The sequence below is a fragment of the Dermacentor variabilis genome, chromosome 8, assembly GCF_050947875.1.
Source record: "Dermacentor variabilis isolate Ectoservices chromosome 8, ASM5094787v1, whole genome shotgun sequence".
NCBI classification, from domain to species: domain Eukaryota; kingdom Metazoa; phylum Arthropoda; class Arachnida; order Ixodida; family Ixodidae; genus Dermacentor; species Dermacentor variabilis.
The window spans coordinates 43,463,813-43,480,614 of NC_134575.1; the positions used below are offsets into that span (position 1 = coordinate 43,463,813).

The 16,802-nt window shown below is 49.7% G+C and overlaps 1 protein-coding gene across 3 annotated transcripts in view; it reads right to left on the bottom strand.

The window, feature by feature from the left end:
• Positions 1-16,802, bottom strand: part of LOC142590155 (uncharacterized) — a 71,936-nt gene that overhangs the window by 8,338 nt on the left and 46,796 nt on the right. The window contains exon 1 of one of the 3 annotated variants that reach the window (XM_075702048.1): positions 11,989-12,010. The exons of the other annotated variants lie outside the window; for them this stretch is intronic. The gene's annotated coding sequence lies outside the window, so the exon portion shown is untranslated. Of the gene's footprint in view, positions 1-11,988; positions 12,011-16,802 lie in introns of those variants that run through there. 3 annotated transcript variants of the gene reach the window in all.

Here is a 16,802-nt window from a genome sequence, read left to right on the forward strand (position 1 = left end):
TTTAGTGGTATCTTTCTTTTGAATGTTTGATTCATCGGTTGGTTGGTTGGTTGGTTGGTTGGTTGGTTGGTTGGTTATCGCGTCCCTGGGTAACACTGAGACTATAAGAAACACCGTACTCCGAATTAAAACCTCCCATGGACCATAGTTCATACTATGTGCCCTTTATAGTATTCTTTTTTTCGGCAGCATATTGGAGCCGGTGGACATCAGAAAATGTGCTGTAATCGCCGAGTTACTCATTATCTAATATTTTATTCTGTCCAACACGTATGAAATGTTAACTACTTAATTGTTTAATTTAATTATAAGGTGTGGTATATGTTCCAACTGCGAAATTCAAGCCCGTCAATGCCGAAGGCACTTCAGGAGATTAACAACGTAATCAGCAATTAACAGTGGCGCGAATTATGCGCTCCCGTAGAAAAGGAAAAGAAAGAAAACTCTTGTATCTATCTCTATTGCACTGCTCTGAAGAATTGGCATAAGTAGCCCCCGCTGTGACTTAGGTGCGCTTAGCGCGGACAGCTGGCGCACGATCCGAGAAATTAAATGCGCTAATTATACGACACAGGAGACAAACAAGATACGTGTCGACACGGGCGCTCGCGTCGTCTGCTTGCGTGTCTCGTTTTTCAACGTAATTCGTGCCTGTTCACTTGTCTGACCACGAGTCGAACAACCTGTTCTGCTATCTGCTTGTCCAGCACTTTCCCGTGCCTGTCGTCTATACCTTTGATCGTCATCTCGTGCCCGAAGCCGATTTCAACTGTTCCTATAATGAGAAGCAGACGACCCAGACTGGCACTTAGTCCTAGCCGTTGTATCGTCTGCTAACGAACCAAGCTGTTTTCGTCTGTTTCCCCAACGAAGAGGCAGACGAAACAGATACTTCGCCCCGTCTGTTTCTCTCGTCTGCTCACGAACCAAACACGGGCCCCCAAATGCACAACGCTTCGCCCGTGTGTAACCCACTGACACGGTCCACCGCGATGCTAAGCGGCCGTTAGCGTGTGGCCCGCTTTCATTTTGCTTATTTTTCTTCTCTCCCTCCTTTTTTTTTTTTTCTCCGCTAGCCGGCGTGGTGTTCGATATGACCCTTATCCCAGCGGCTACAGGCGTGGCCGCGATGGAGGTACGGAGCGGGCAAGATTCTGCGAGAACCCGCTGCTGCCGTGGGTTATAAACGGCCGTGCCGGCCATGGTTTGGTAAGCATCCCGGTCGACAGGAGGCGCCGGTACCCGTGACCTCTCCGCCATTTCTTCTCCCCCGAAAAACGCTGCGACCGGACCCCACAGACTACCGCGTTATGTAACACATGCTCGGCCGAACTTGAATTATTGGATAGGGTAAAAGAAAAAAAAAAAGAGAAGAGATGCGCCTAAACGCAGGCAGGGAAGCCTCGGCAGCCGATATTATACGTGCGCGCTTCGCTGCGGCAGTTCCGTGCAATGTACAGGACGCCGAGGGCGTCTAGAAACGTCATAATCTAAGCAGTCACAAAGTAACTTTTGCGATGGTTATCTGCGCAGCGTTATTGCTGTTGCGTAAAACGTGACTGAACGGAACTATGCGCAATACTGCAAGTACAACACGTTGCATGGACGTCGTCGTTCGCATCATACATGCGGCTTGTTACGACAGACAATAAACACGCCAGCTTGTATAACTTCCAGGGCTGGTACAGTTCACTACCATGGTGCCCACGATGACGTCACTGCAAGCAGAGAGCACAGGATTATGCGAAGCTTTTCTCCACTTATTTTTGTGTGTGAAGTGATTTCTAAAGAGAAATGGAAGAGATAAGTGCAGTGCCGTAACTGTCTCTCACAGGAGGACACCTCATCAGCCACGTATTTTTACAGTGCACAGTTGCAGCGCTGACGCTGTGGTTCCGCAACCAGTTGGAGGAAATGCCAACATATTTTCACCGGGAAACGCCGTGGGCTTGCAGAACTGAAACGCTGATGCTGTATTAATCGGCGAACAGTCTCACAGAGCTGTAAAGATTTTTTTTTTTTTTTTTACATGCTCGCCAGCTAGTTCGCCGCTCTATCTTTAGTAAAAGGTTGCGAAGTAATGACGATTATTTGATCGTAGTTTTGCCTTTCTGATGTTTTAATTGTCAGACCATAAGGTTATTTTTCTGTCCTAACTATAGCTCTAAATAAGCCCCTGCGGTGGCTAGCCGGCGGTCGGAATGTGAAAAGAAACAAGAACTCAGATTTTTCCAAAATGGTATCAGATGTTAAGATTGTGTGCTTTGTCTGGAAAAGTGGCTTTGATGCACCTGGTTGGCTCACTCATGAGCTCTTCGGTATCCGCTTTAGAAGCAGCGAGAAGCGAAGGGGCATTTATCCCCTTTGGGATAACACGGGGGCGAGACACTGAACTAAGCCAAAGTGCCTTGAAGAATTTTACCGTGACAATTTATTACATTTACGGCGCTTAAGAAAGAAGGCCACTGGTGGTAGGATCGTGCTCGCGTCGCGCGATCTCGGAGGCCACGTAGAGTTTCGCGCAACAGTTACTAGAGGGAACTCTGGTACCATTGTCTGACGTCATTGTCTAGCATGACGGTTCAGCAAGCATGGGAATGGCGGGCAGTTTCATGCATTTGCCTAAACTTAGTCCTTTTTCGTTTCAAAAATGACTTTGCAAATTTATCACTTTCGACAAAAGTATTGCACATACAAAACGACTTTGTATGTGCGCTGAGACTTCGTCACGTTGCCAGGGCGTATTGAAAAATACTACGCCGTCCTTTGAAATTGACACACATTGAAGAATAAAAGAAAAAAAAAAAGACACGCAGCTAAGAAAGAAAGTTTTCAAGCCCACAAGCAATATGGCTAGACAAAAGAAGAAGTATTTTAATGATTGGAAAATGTAGAGAGGTCGGCCGGATAATGGGAGCGTCTGGCCTGCTACTCTACGTAAGGGAAGGGGAAGAGGGGAAGAAAAAGGGTCACCAAAAAAATAATCATAGTTCCTACGCGTCAGCTGAACAGGCGCAGCACCAGAGTTTCCCGTCAAGTAACTCCCTTTCTTTTTTTCTTTTTTTTGGTAGGAACTTGTACGATGTACACACTTCCAATACACCGTATTTCGCCTCGCATGTGGCACCGTCTATTTTTACTGCCAGGCCATTGATGGCGAACCAACGTAGGCTCGAGTCTGCCGACCGTTAAGAAAAAGGCCCCTCTATCGACGCTCCTCCGGGCTTTCGGGGGGGGATACGTCATGGAGAGGGCTTTAGCGGACCGAAGCGGACAGTATGCAGTTTAGCATGCAGCACGATCCTTAGTCTTCCTAAATTACCTGGCGCAAGCCGGTTAACCTTCTTTTTTTTTTTTCTGTCTGCTGTCTTTTCTTTCGTGCGGCGTTCCTTGGTTTCGACGTTTCGAGAAACCGCCCCCGCTCGCAGTAACCCCCCCCACGCAAGATTCACGGTTCGCTTGACCGTGAAGCCGCCGTAACCCGTTTTGTATAAATATAGTGTACACACATATATGTACGCAGTGGACTTCTCCATAAATTCTCGCAGCGACGCCACAGACCGGGCGCTTGTCTGCGAACACCCGAGAAACCGCAGGGAGATCTAACCCTCACCACGACGAGATGACGTTTGAGAACAAAAAAAAAGAAGAACATGAACTGGAAAAAGATGATAAAACGCAGACGGAGCGGCGCTATTCTAAAACCTCGCGATCTACGGAAAGTCCCGCGCTATTCAGTAAATGTCCCGTCCAACGTCCGTGTTTTTTATAATGCGACCGGAGAGCTAACATGGCAAATGTAACGTCAGCGACGGTTTTTTTTTTTTTTTACCCCCCTCGAAGTGAAGCTCGCTTTGTGAAACATCCCGGATTCTTGCTCATGCTGTCCCATCCGCCCGATTTATGCGCCATGCTGCTGCTCGACGCAGTCGAGATGCATAGCGCATAAACTTAAAACATTGCGCGCGAGAATAAGGTTGTCGCTTTTGTGGCGGGGCAAACATCGCGCATGGAGTTCTTCACGACAGGCATGAAAGTGAATGTGATTGTGGCCATCGTTGTTATTTCTTTGTGGGAAGTAATACACGCTGTTTCGGCTAAAGCCTCACTTTACGTGGATTCCCAACACGTCGTTGGATACGCATTTTTTTTTTTCGTTACTGAAGGTATTCGACGTATTACACTTTCAAAGGATCATCGAAGGCCAAACACAGAGAAGGAAAATATGTACGTAGAAATGGCGTTCGCCGCACTGACGTCGTGATGTAATCTAACTTCTTTATTATTGTTGTTATTGCAGTCGCAGATTTAACCCTCCCTAGACCCGCCGTGGTTGCTCAGTGGCTATGGTGTTGGGCTGCTGAGCACGAGGTCGCGGGATCGAATCCCGGCCACGGCGGCCGCATTTCGATGGGGGCTAAATGCGAAAACACCCGTGTGCTTAGATTTAGGTGCACGTTAAAGAACCCCAGGTGGTCGAAATTTCCAGAGTCCTCCACTACGGCGTGCCTCATAATCAGAAAGTGGTTTTGGCACGTAAAACCCCAAGTATTATTATTATTATTAACCCTCCCTAGCCGCTCTATGGAACTCGTTGGCTTTACGTTCTGCATCAGTAAACCGCACCGTACATTCGCGAAAGTACACTTGTACATAAATACACCCTGGTCGAGCACCCGGGTCGATGTGGCGGCACGCCATATAAGAAGTGTAGGAACGTGAGCATCAATAAATCGTGACGAAGCCCACCATCGTAGTTTTATTGCCGATTACTTGATGACGTGTACATCTACGGTAAATTCCTAAATTTGTCCGCAAGATATCCGCAAGAAGAAACGCTCTTTTCTGTTTCTTTCTCAAGTAACACACTGCTCGGTCTGTTTTGCCAATACCCGAAATGTGCCCAAGACTTAACAAGCGCTTCACTATACGTGTACTCACTATATCCGAGCTTAGTACTTCTGTTTACTTCGCTCTTTCCGACGCGTGTTCGTGTACGCCTACGCCGCTGTGTAAGCTATGGCCGTGCCTGCTCGACCCGATGTTGTCGGGTCGAGTGTCGGCACAGAAATCCGGTTGTCGGGTTCACGTAAGCAGCCAGTGGGTGGGCATCGAGCGATCGACGCGGCGGCTTCGGCCTGCACATGTAGCGCGAGGTTCAACGTGCATCCTTGCATACAACCCACTCGGCAAGATGCACGTAAAAGCGCGGTCGTCGAGTCGGAATGGGTGATCAGCAGGTCGAGTTCCGACTCGACGCGTCGAGTGGTGCCGGATCGCTCGGATTGTGCCGCGGCGCAGGGAAATACCGAAACGACGCAATCCGGGTGGGGTCGTTCTTTTCGTTCGTGTGTGTGTTTTTTTTTTTCGTCGTCGTCTCTGGATGTATCGCTGCCTTTTTTACGCGCGCGCTTTTCCAAAAGCGAATCGCGGCTCTCTCCGCGTAGCGCGTTTATTATGCTTCTTGGCGCCCCTCTGACAGCAATATACAGTAGCACACAGCGCGTTACGCGGCCACGTGGGCTCGCGGTCAGAAGAAGGTCGAGGACGGTATAATAACGAGGTTGTCCAGGGGCAGACGAACGAAGCGAGCGATGCTGTGTTCTTTGCAGCGTGTTCTTTTTTTTTTCTTTCTTTTTTGACGTCACTCGGAGGAAACGGCGAAAGCCGTAGTGTGTAAACACTGGACACGGCGGGCCCTGTAAAGCTTTGCTTATTTTGGATTCGGCGCTAACTATCTATGTGTGCGCGTAGACGAAGGTGGAAACAAGCACTCAAACCGGTCGGCGTTCGTCTTCGCTGCTTTCTTTCTCATTTTCTTTTCTTTTGAATTCTTTTTTGTCCATTGCGTATTTGTGAGTCGGACACGCCTCAAAAAAGGAAAGAAAGAAGCTTCTTCGCCATTGAGAGCACGATCGCTACTCGAGGGACCGTATTTCGGACCGATCACCCGTCGGAGACACCTTCACATCTCTGTGACACAGTCTGGCTCGACGCCGAGGCGAAGCCGTACGGCAGTTCGTCTTGAGTGCACTCTAGAGCTAACCGACGTCGAAACATTGCTGGTATGCGCTGGTTAAAATGCGGGGGAGGGGGCGAAAGGAAGAGGGGGGTCTGCGTGTTGCCAAGAGCGAGGTTACAGGTTCGATTTTTAGCCCGGGCGGCCGCACTCTGCATGGTCGAAGCGGAATGCAAAGTGAGCTGTAGTGTGTGTGTGTGTGTGTGTGTGTGTGTGTGTGTGAGAGAGAGAGAGAGAGAGAGAGAGGAAGGCGATGCAATGGACACAAAATAAAGCGACCGTGTGCGTTAATCCTACAGGTACTAAAATGAACGAAATTGACCCAAATACCGTTAGCAAAAGGCGTGTTAACAGTGCCGTAACAGTAGACCCCCCCCCCTCCTCGTTTATTTAATGCGATGACCGAACAAAAGCCTGCTCAGTCGCCCAGCTGACCGTATCGAAACTGGAATTGACGGAACGCCTTTCGAACCGTATAATAAACGTTGCGAACCGTACGTAGTTGTCCGACAGGAGCTAACTCGATTTTTTTCGCTCGCTGGGTAGCAAAGCTGGAATCGCCGCCTTTGAGTGAGTCGCCCACGGGACGTACAAAGAAGGCGCAAGCATTAGCGCGTTACCGCAAACGGTCGAGCTCCATGGACCACCCATTGCTTCCACAAACCGCAACGGGCTAGCTGGAATAAAGAGGCCGAACGTTGTGCCTCTCGAAAGAATAACACCCCTGCGCTTTGCAGGGGCGTTGCCGACGCATGCCGATTCGATAGAAAAACCTAGGCGGACCTCTTGGGCTTGTCGTACGAAACCTGAAATTCGGCCTCGTTATTACGGGCTTCCTTTCCTTCTTTTTTTTTGGGGGGGAGGGGTTAAAAATTGAGACGCCCTACCAGCATAGTTCCGAGCTTTCTAACTGTTGTCGCAGTAAGCCCTCGTAAAGAAAAAAAGAAACTGCAAAATAATGTACAACCTTAAATGGGTATCAAAGAGTAGGCGCTAAATCAGTTTACACCGCGTATCCCAGCTAACGTTAGCCAAGCTGGTCAACGAAAAAAAAAAAAAAAAGATGTTTTAAAAGACGCAGTGCAAGAAATAGTTGTAAGGCCACCGTATAGTTCGGTTGCCACGTGTTTCAAGACAGAATATAGCGTAGGTCTTAAGACGGTGTCTTGCACTGTGTATGTTTAATTTCTTTTTTCGCTGAACAGCCTGGCTAACGTTAGCAGGGACACCCTATATAATCTCTCGATAAAGCACTGAATCGAAACTCTTATTTTCGTTACTTTTCAGGCAAGCTGTTGATTACTAAAGGAAGTTACGAGAAAGGCCGGACTTGCTTTCTTTTCGGTTCGCGCCTAAACGCCCGTGCCCATACGTCACTGCGGCGTCGTGGATATTGAAGTATACTTCTTTGTTTCTTCGAATTTATGCCATTGGTGATTCAGCAAGAAGCTCCCCAGAACATGCTGACTTCAATTTCTTCTTTTTTTTTTTTGGCTCTTTGAAAGAATACAACGTAGTCCATCTGCGCCTGTAAAAAAAAAAAAAAATTAACCAGGCCCGGACAGATGCCCGTCAAAATCCCATCACATCACGGCGAATTGCTGCAAGAACTTCAAGACGTCCTTCTTTTTTTCTTCTTAACAAGCCTCCTGTGATGGCAAAAATGGTTGCCTCGGTATTGTTGCGAGGCGGAGACAAGCACGAATGTTGTTTATGCAAGGCGATGTAGGAGGATAACTTCGACTAAACATCTCGGATTATTTTTCTCTTCGGCGCTTAAACCGTTCGGTTCGCCACATTTTCGCGACTTCGACTCGCTAGTGCATCATGCTGCGATCGGTAATTTCCCCGACCAAGTTTCCCTCGATTATTTCCCCTGGTCACCGCACCGCGTTGTTTCTTTTCCTTATTTATTTACTTATTTTTCAAGCGCAATTCCTGTTCGTGGGCCGGCAAACACGAGCGAGGCGGTCACCGTCCGCGTCGTTGTTTGTACACATCGGTGTATAAATACGCGGCTTCCTCGAAGCCTCCGGGATTTCTCGAATGACATACGCGCTGCCCCCCCCCCCCCCCGGACTGTTGCCGAAAGTCCCGAAGAAGGTCATCTTAAAGGGAACACGCAAACAAGCAAGCAAACAAACGAAACAAAACAAAAAAAAACGCGGAGGAGTTAAATGGAGTCTCTCTCATTTCGTGGTCTCCTGCTCTCGGAGCTTATTTTTTTTTTTTTTTTCCTTATCTAATCTCGTGGCGGGTGTCCCGCCTGCTAGCTCGTCACGCATTCTCTGTCCTTTTTTTTTTTTGACCTTTTTCTCCTAAATTTCGTTGTTTTCTCCGCAGCGAACCACCCGGACTTCCCTCGACCTCCTTCTCACGTATTCGTGGCGCTAGCTGCATCATTTCGTTGTTGCGAGGTTTTTTTTTTCTTTCTTTCTTTGTTTAGTTGTTGTTGCTCCATGTAATGCTTTTGTGGATTCGAAGCTTCTTGACCGCGCTTTCCCCGACTCTGCGAAAACTTACTCCCCGTGAAGAAGGTTTTAAAGAAGAAAGAAGAAAGGAAAAGGAACGCCGTGGTCGAAAACAAGAATTGCGAAACTTTCGGGGCAGATGCTACGGCTACCGGCGAAGCACGACGAGGGTGCTTTACGGCAATGGCTCTCGAGAAGGAAAAAAAATAATGAATAAAGCCTGCTGAAACAGTGTTTCCCAGAGCAAAAGAATCTGGGTCAATTGAGGGGGGCCTGGGCCGTCGAGAAAGGTTGGGTTGCCCACCTATAGCTATATACGCTCGCACTGCACGAACTGCGCGCTGTGCGGTGAAAGTCTAGAGGTCGCGTCAGACAACCAGAACGAGAGATGTATGCAGTCGAACGCAGTAGTCTACGGACCGCGGTTTCTCATCGGAAAACGCGTTGAATGTCCGAGCATCCTGCAACGGTAAAACGTACAATCACGACAGAAGATGTAAATGCGGGTACCTAGCTCCGTAGTGGGGTTGCGGATATATTCAACTTCCTTTTTTTTTTTTTTTGATCCCGCGGTCCGTAAGCTTTTTGTCGTCGACTGTATGCGTGGTTCGACGAGGTGGCAATTTGGGCGAGTCTGTTTATTATTTGCACGTGTTTGTCCCTTTCTGTTTACTGCGCTGATATGCAGTCAGAACGAAAGATTTCTTAGAAAAACAAAAACAAAGAACGGGATACCCCCCACCTCAATGTCCGCCGTGGATACCTGCCCTCCCCCACTCCCACCCCTCGTCTCCGTGCGACGCTTTCACGGAAGGGTTTTGCAGTGCACAGTGGGCAAGCGCCTTCTCCTATCTTCCGTGGAACACTATGGTCTGCTCGAGCTGCTGATTGGCTGAACACGAGCCCTTATATTTGTTATAGCCTTTGCCGCACTGCACGGAACTGTTGAGACGGACTACGGCCACAGCTATAGAAGGTCCTCTCACTTTCGTGCCCCCTGGGAAGCCTCGTTCCGGCGAACTTGGGAGCGTTTAGAGGGACGTTTCGAGAAGACATTTAAGATAAGAAAAGAGCACGCTGGGGTCGCGGGTTCGACGCCCTCGGATCGCTGCACGATTCGATGGGAACGAGAACGTCGACTATAGTACGCGTTTTTTTTTTTCTCGCGCGTTGTTTTTCGCACGGCCGATGAGAGTCGCCATCATATATAGCCCTGCGGTGTCCGGAATCGATGAGCTGATCTCGCCTTTCCGTGGGAACTGGATTGTATGCACACGCCCGCACGATGTGAGTGTGCGTGCGCCAGGTGCAATTCGATGAACGCGCATCAGTTTACGCAGACTGCAAGCGATATTCCGAAGCTCTTGCGTGTGCCGCCATACGTTGCTCAGGGCACGTGGCAGTAGTTACTGCGGAAAAGTAGCCTTTAAGCAGCTCCGCGGCCCCTGATTGGAAGAGACATTTTCAACTGTACTAAAGCAACATTGCGTTTGAAATACAAGTGGGGACAAGGCACTTGTTTTTTTTTAATTATGAGCAGAATCTTTTTCATTGTGTTAACACGCGAGAAAATTAAGTATGTACGAAAAGAAAGGCTTAGCGAGAAAATCGACACTATAGCCACCACGTGGTGTCACTGTTGTCGAGTCCCGCCCATAGAGTTACGGTAACTCCAATACGGCCACCACGGTGCCCGCAACATTTGACGAGAGAGAGAGAAACGAAGTGGGAAAGGTAGGGAGGTTAGGTGCCCGGTTGGCTACCCGACACTGGGGGAGGGGAATAGGGAAGAACACATAAGGAGAGAAAGCAGTCAGTCGCGGAGAATATCCACTGTCACAGGCCTTCATGTAATCAGAAACGCAATGTAGAAACGCAGAATGGCTTTTGAGGCCTTTTGCATGCAAGAACGCATGGACCATGGTCCAAGGATCTTCTGGGAGCGCCCTGTTCTCTAGCATTTGACAAATTCTGGCTAGCCACAATGAGCTCACGGGGTAGAAACGCCGGATGTGCACTCGAAATCTGCTTAGTCTTGTAGGAAATGAAATCCGAGGAAACAGTAAGCACTTCGGGGTTTTCAAGACATTGAGATGGGCGTCCCGATATTCGAGGATTTCGAGGGGGTCTGAAGGACCACTACGGACGTTCGTTACTAGACGAACCGAACAATGCACCGACTCTCATAGGACTAGCGCTTACAAAGATAGGTGTACCTTCTAATCTCGCCGCTCAAAGGTGACTATGAGTGGCCGTTAATACGTGCGCTGGTGAACCAAGATTTCATTTGCGCAGCTACGACCTCTAATGTCATTTACTTTCATTCAAGTCAATGCAATGGCTATTTTTCCGCATTAGTGACTTTTTGGCGCGCTTTTAGTGTTAAATCGCCGCTTCCGCTTCATTAGAGGGTTATGCACTCGTGCTTGTCACAGGTCTAGCGGCGACTACGTACAGCTGTGACATGCATAAATTTGCAACTTTATGTCACGCTGTTATAGTATGTATTATAGTTCCAACCAATGGCGAAACGCTTAGATAACTTTTATTTTGTTACTTATATGAATGATTCTCTCGTTTAGTGCCGTCTTCTTTAGCTGTACGATTTCACCGTAGCGAACTCTTGCGCAGCCACACTTCCCAGCATACTGTGGCAGTTAGTAAACGAAAAGAAAGCTACGACTTTGCTTTTGGGCCAAGCAAAGCTCAGGACTGAACTACACATACGCCGGCATTATAATAGATATATTAAAACTGAACTAAATGTATTCATTACTCCGCTTTTGGCTATAGATCAGCCTGCCAGCAACAACGAACTCACCACGTGCACGCAACTGGTCGGACGGTTTCACTTATTCACCTAATTTGCAGGCTTAGCGCAGCATTTTACAAGTACTCGTAGGCGCAGGTTCATTATATTGGAATGCACACCCGCCCCTTGCCCACGTATAATTACCTTCGATGACCGGTGAGACATCGACGATAACGCAGTTATTTCTTTATATTAGATTATAGGGAGGCGTGCGTACAGTCAGTCGTCCTGACTCGTACAATCTGTGCGGAGTCTGTGCGTCTGCCCACTGCAGCTCATCGAGCCCCCTCGCCGAATGCCCGATCGCAACGCCCCCTGCCGCGCAGTTGCACAATCACTCAATACAAACGTAATTGTGTACTTATTATACAGTATTCCAGCTACGAATACAGCAATCGCGCCAACGGGAATGTCGAAACCTCCGGCCTTCAGTTACAATCATAGGAATCTGCCTGCTCGTGCATGTGAAATTTCCATGCACCTTCAGATCTTGCAATGCGAGAAGGTTGAGCAAGTTGGTCGGGGAATCACGTTGCCCAAAGGAAAGCGCGCTAAAGAAAAACGGGCACAAATGGGAACGAATTCGGCGTATGCGTTGTCCCTTTGTTTTTTTTTTTTCGTTCCCCTACTCGTGTCCCTGTTAGGGTGGGTGTCTTGCCTCCTCGGTAGCATCGGAGCTTACTCACCGATATCGTGCGAGCTGCGAAGAAGCGATCACGTACGAAAACGCGGCACCGGGAACACCGAGGCCTTGGAGGAAGAAGCACACAAGGGCCGCGCGCAAGACCCGTACGGTCCGGCCGTCGAGTTGAATATGCCGCGAGCGAACCCAGGTATGTGCGTGTGTTATACGTTACACCGGACGCCGCCTCGCAACCAATCAATACCGCGAGCGCGCGCGGAAGCAATTATAGCTCCCCCTTGCAATTCGAGACTGCTCCCCTCTCCTTTCCTCCTTTCTTCTTTCCTCCTCACCCGCTCGCCCAGCCATTGTCTTGGGAGACTTCCGGCTTGGCACGTAACCGTTGTGTGGCTGAAGGCGCACCCGCGACTTTTATTTAAGGAAGCCAACCGTCTCTAGGCTGCTTACTGGCCACAGCTACGCGCTACGTTTTTTTTTTCCCGCGCAAAAACAAGCGTCGGCCAATCGGCCAACCGCTCAGGTTCTGACGTCAACGACGGTTTTTGAGCGACAAGCGAAGGTTGCGGAATGTGCGTGTACGTACCTGTGCTGGTGGTATCGACGGTGGTAGCTACGCGCTGGCTACCGCTGGTTGCCGCCGCAGTGGGCAACGCGCGCTTGCATAGAAATTGGTTTCACTCGCCCTTTCTAAAAACGGACGACCTCCCTGGCATATGAATGAACGGTCGCGGACGGCGAAGCGACCAAGCAAGGTCGCTTATACGCAAGGCGTTTCTTAATGCGCGGCGTGGGTCAGTCGTTCGAAGGGACGCTAACGGCCGGGGTTGCGAGTTTCACCGGTGAACATTGAATGGCTTGAATGGAACAATGCGTGCAGCGGCAGCTTCCGTTTAGTATTCCGGTCCGGCCGCAGGACTGGCGAGAGCGTGCGATTTGAATGAATGAGGAACGCCATTACTGTCGCTGGCTGGCAATCGTGCTCCCGCGTCCGAGCCGCCGAAGAAGATCGTGCAAAATGCTGCAGACACAGCTTTCGATAAGACGTCTCCGCAAGTTTCGGAGCTCACACTGCGTATATGAAGCAGTTCCTCTTTTCGTTCCTGCGTTAAGTGTTGGCGTAACCGAGGGAACTTGCACAGCGAACGATGAAAGAGCGAACGCGGAGCGCAGCGGGGATGAAAGATAGCGAAGAGAGCGCGAGGAGGAGAAGGTATGGCGAAAGCGTGAGAAGCGTAGTGCCGCGCAAGACTGCGGTTCCGCGGTGGCGACCGCTACGAGATGGCGCCAGAGTAGCGCGCCGTCGTCTGTTCACCGATACCATATATGGAAACAAAGCGCTGCATGAGCGGACGTCCGTTTGCAGGGGGGCTGATGCGAATCGCGCCCACGCGTTGCCTCGCGATCTCCCAATTTGCCAGGCAGTCGCGCCACACTCGGCTCCGTTTGCAATGTGCCGCACGAGATGGATCGTCCGCACCAGCCTGGCTGCTCACAGCGTTCCCTTCCTAATATAAGCTGTGTATCTTATATAATCACAATGCAAAATATTGACGCGCGTACTTCTTTGCGTATAGAGCTGCGCTCAAGTTTGGCATGGGGGAGTACTGTTCTCATCGGTGAATTTTTTTCAGCGAAGCTGTATACCGCTACCGTCCAAGGAAATTTTCGTGTCGTTATTGGCGTGGTAAGCAAAAAAAAAGAAAGCTCCCCATACGTGGGCCGATACCGAAGATAGTGCAATGCCGGGCCGACCCGCGCCGGAGGTGGAGCTCGCCATTAAGGGGCCCACATAACACAGCTTCGCTGGTCATCCTTCTTCACAGAGTGGAAGGTCACTGAGTTTTTTTCCGCTCTTCATCGCTCCTCGCGCTACCCTGAAGCTTCATTCGAGGCTGTTGTGATTAGTCACTGTCAGGGGCATAAGCGACTCGTCAGATTTTTTTTCCGTCTGCACCTTCAGCGTCCCAAAAGCAGACGGCGGGCTGGAGACGGGCAGCGCCGCCGCTTTCGAGTGACATTGACGCTTTTCGTCGATGCAAGTATACAAACAGTTAACAAAGGAGCCGCCCCCTTTCACACCTCGCGCTCTCGACAAGAAAAGGTGCGTCCACCTTCGAAGGGCCGGGCGCGAGCGGCCACTTAAAACGCCACGCAGTAATTAGGTAGTCGCGAGCGCCGTACTTGAAAAAGGTTCCCTCTTCTGGATGGGTCGCCGACCCGGTTGACACGGGGTCGCGAGGATAACATGAACATTGTTGGAACGCAGGTGCGTCGTCCGCGCGCCTCTTGCCCTCCTGGTGTTGCTGTCGGCGTGCATGAACTGCGTTTTCATTGACCTTTCAAAAGCAGGTTGAAGGGGGTTGGCCTTTTCTGGCTGAAAGCCGGTCGTCCGGTCCACGTATACGCCAACAGATCGGACCGAGCTGGCGTCGAGGCGGGCACGGTCAACCGGCTTGCAATACGGCCGGCTTGTCCCCGTATTCGACTCCTCGAAGATTCACGTTAAGCGCGATCGGGTCGTGCTGGGTCAGCTCGAATACCGACTCGATCCGCTCGAGTCGAGTACATCCAAGCGAAGCTATTCGCAACTTTCACAGATGGTAGCGACGCCATGCGGCAGCCGTCGTAAGCCTCAACGAGGGGATGCCCGCGTTTCGTAGCCGCGTCGCCCGTGTTCAGTTAGTGTGGTGCGCTGGAGCCTTTGTTTTGTATTTGACTGGGGTCCCTTTTTACAGCGGTAGTTCAGAGCTCTGCAGTCATCTACGCAGCTGAGGCACAGGTTGTCTTTCGCAGTGACACTGTTTTGACGGGTTACGTGTTTGATGAAATAGGCAAGACGTACAAAAGCAACAAAATGTGCTGTGTGCCTCAGTGCACACGCCGTGCAGTCAAAGGCGAGGTAAGCCTTCACTCGTTTCCTTGCGAGGAACCAATGAAAAAAGAGTGCGCAGTGAAATTGCGCATTGGGAAGCCTGTCACAAAAACAATGTGTTAAGTGCATACTCTTCGAGAGCTGGCTTCTCGCACGCCTTGCCATATCTCGTGGCGTCGTTTCCTTGGAAGTTTTGCGTCAGCAGTTTTTCAATTTTGTTTTGCCAGCTGTTTGTTGGTGATGGCGCAAATCTACAACGTGTGGCACTTGCTTCCTGTTATTCTGAGCATTCGCTCTCTTTGCCACTGTGTATTATTTTGCCCAGCAGTCTCGGCACAAATTCTAACTGCTTGTGCTGAGCTCACAGCAAACATGTCCTTATAAAATTTTGCTAGCTGAGCACTCAAATGGTTCATATCAGCTCTGTAAATTCTTAACTTGTCCCAGTCTCTGAATGCGACTTCATAGAAGAGAAGTTCCTCAAACTTTTGTGCATGCTGGTTGGTGAGGATATGCACAATCAGGTACGGCTCACAGCCTGTGTTGCCTGCTTGCTTGCCTGCTTTGCAAGAGCAGTGGCCCTGTAAGAAAAAAAAATTGTTGCGCCAATGCAGGACAGGCACTCTTCATGTTATGTGAATAAACGTTACGTATTGCGCTTTCTCCCGTTTCATTGTGTATCTTTTCTTCCTTTCGTGCTGCCTTCGTGCAGTATTTTCTTAGCGGCTTTTTGCATCTGGGCTCCAAAAAAATATTCATGTAAGTACTGGAAGAACCACTTTTGAGGTGTGGGCAGGCGAATCGAGTTCCACGGTTCATCGGAGAATGACCAAATCGATGTAATGATCCTACGGCGATGAAATCAGCTTTTCGGCATCATTAAACGTGTGCCATGTGCTGTACGACTGCATAGACGATGCTTTAGCAAATGAATGCGAGCGAATACCCATTGTCTACTAGCGCATAAAGGCAGCATAGTTTGCCAGGCAACGCGAAGCAAGGGTTCGGACACCGCAGCCGTGGCAGTACACGGGGCCCCTCTTAACGTGTAGCGGTGCTCACAGCCGCGCATCGTAGCAAAAATGCAGACGACGTGAAGCAGCAACTCGTGGTCCCTTTACGCATAAACCAGTCTGCCTGGAAACGCACATGTGTCAGACGCACTTGCAGGCTGAAGGGCGCAGCCATGTGCTCGCGTGTTCAAACTAAGAGTGGACGACCGAATATGTAGTACACGTATACCATGCCACACGCACCAGCAGCAAGCAATTCATTTTCACGGAGCGTTGGGGCCCGCTCACGCCTCTGCAGTAAACGCAGTGAGCTGTTTTAATTTTCTGAAGTGCGGCCACTGAAGCCTATTCGGCGAGGGACTCGAAAGAAAAAAAGATACAAAGCCAGTAAATAGCACATGTACCCATTTTTATGGTTTCGTCGCTCCTAAATTCGAACCACAGCTCGTGCGGTTTCTGCCGCACTTGTGATGTTTGCAGGTACAATCCTTGGACGGTGTACTATGAGACTGTGCATTCTTTCAAGCCGCAGCAAACGATGTGTCCTGCGTTCAACACTTCTTCACCTTCAACCAGTCACCGAACACGCGTTTCTGAACCCCCGATGTGGGTCATAATACATCCCAGAGTCAGTGGTCTTTGAAATGAAGACATGACAATACCACGCTGCGGCCGGAAACACTATGCGATACGATGCAGCGTGTACAATAGCCGGTGGCGTCTGCACGATCCCCTTAACGACAGCCATATTGAATTTCGAGTAGCGCCACCTATAGGCGGTGAAAGTTGCGAATATATTAGTCGGTCGTCGAAAGCGGCGAAAAAAGAAAAAAACAATAAAAGCGGTGAACCCAAAACAACTCCACCGTTCTCATCGGATAAAACTACGGATGGCAGAAACCACGAAGACCTTGCGTGAAAAAAGGGAAGTTGAGGCCGTACAACTGGGAAGAAATTGATGGGACCGGATAA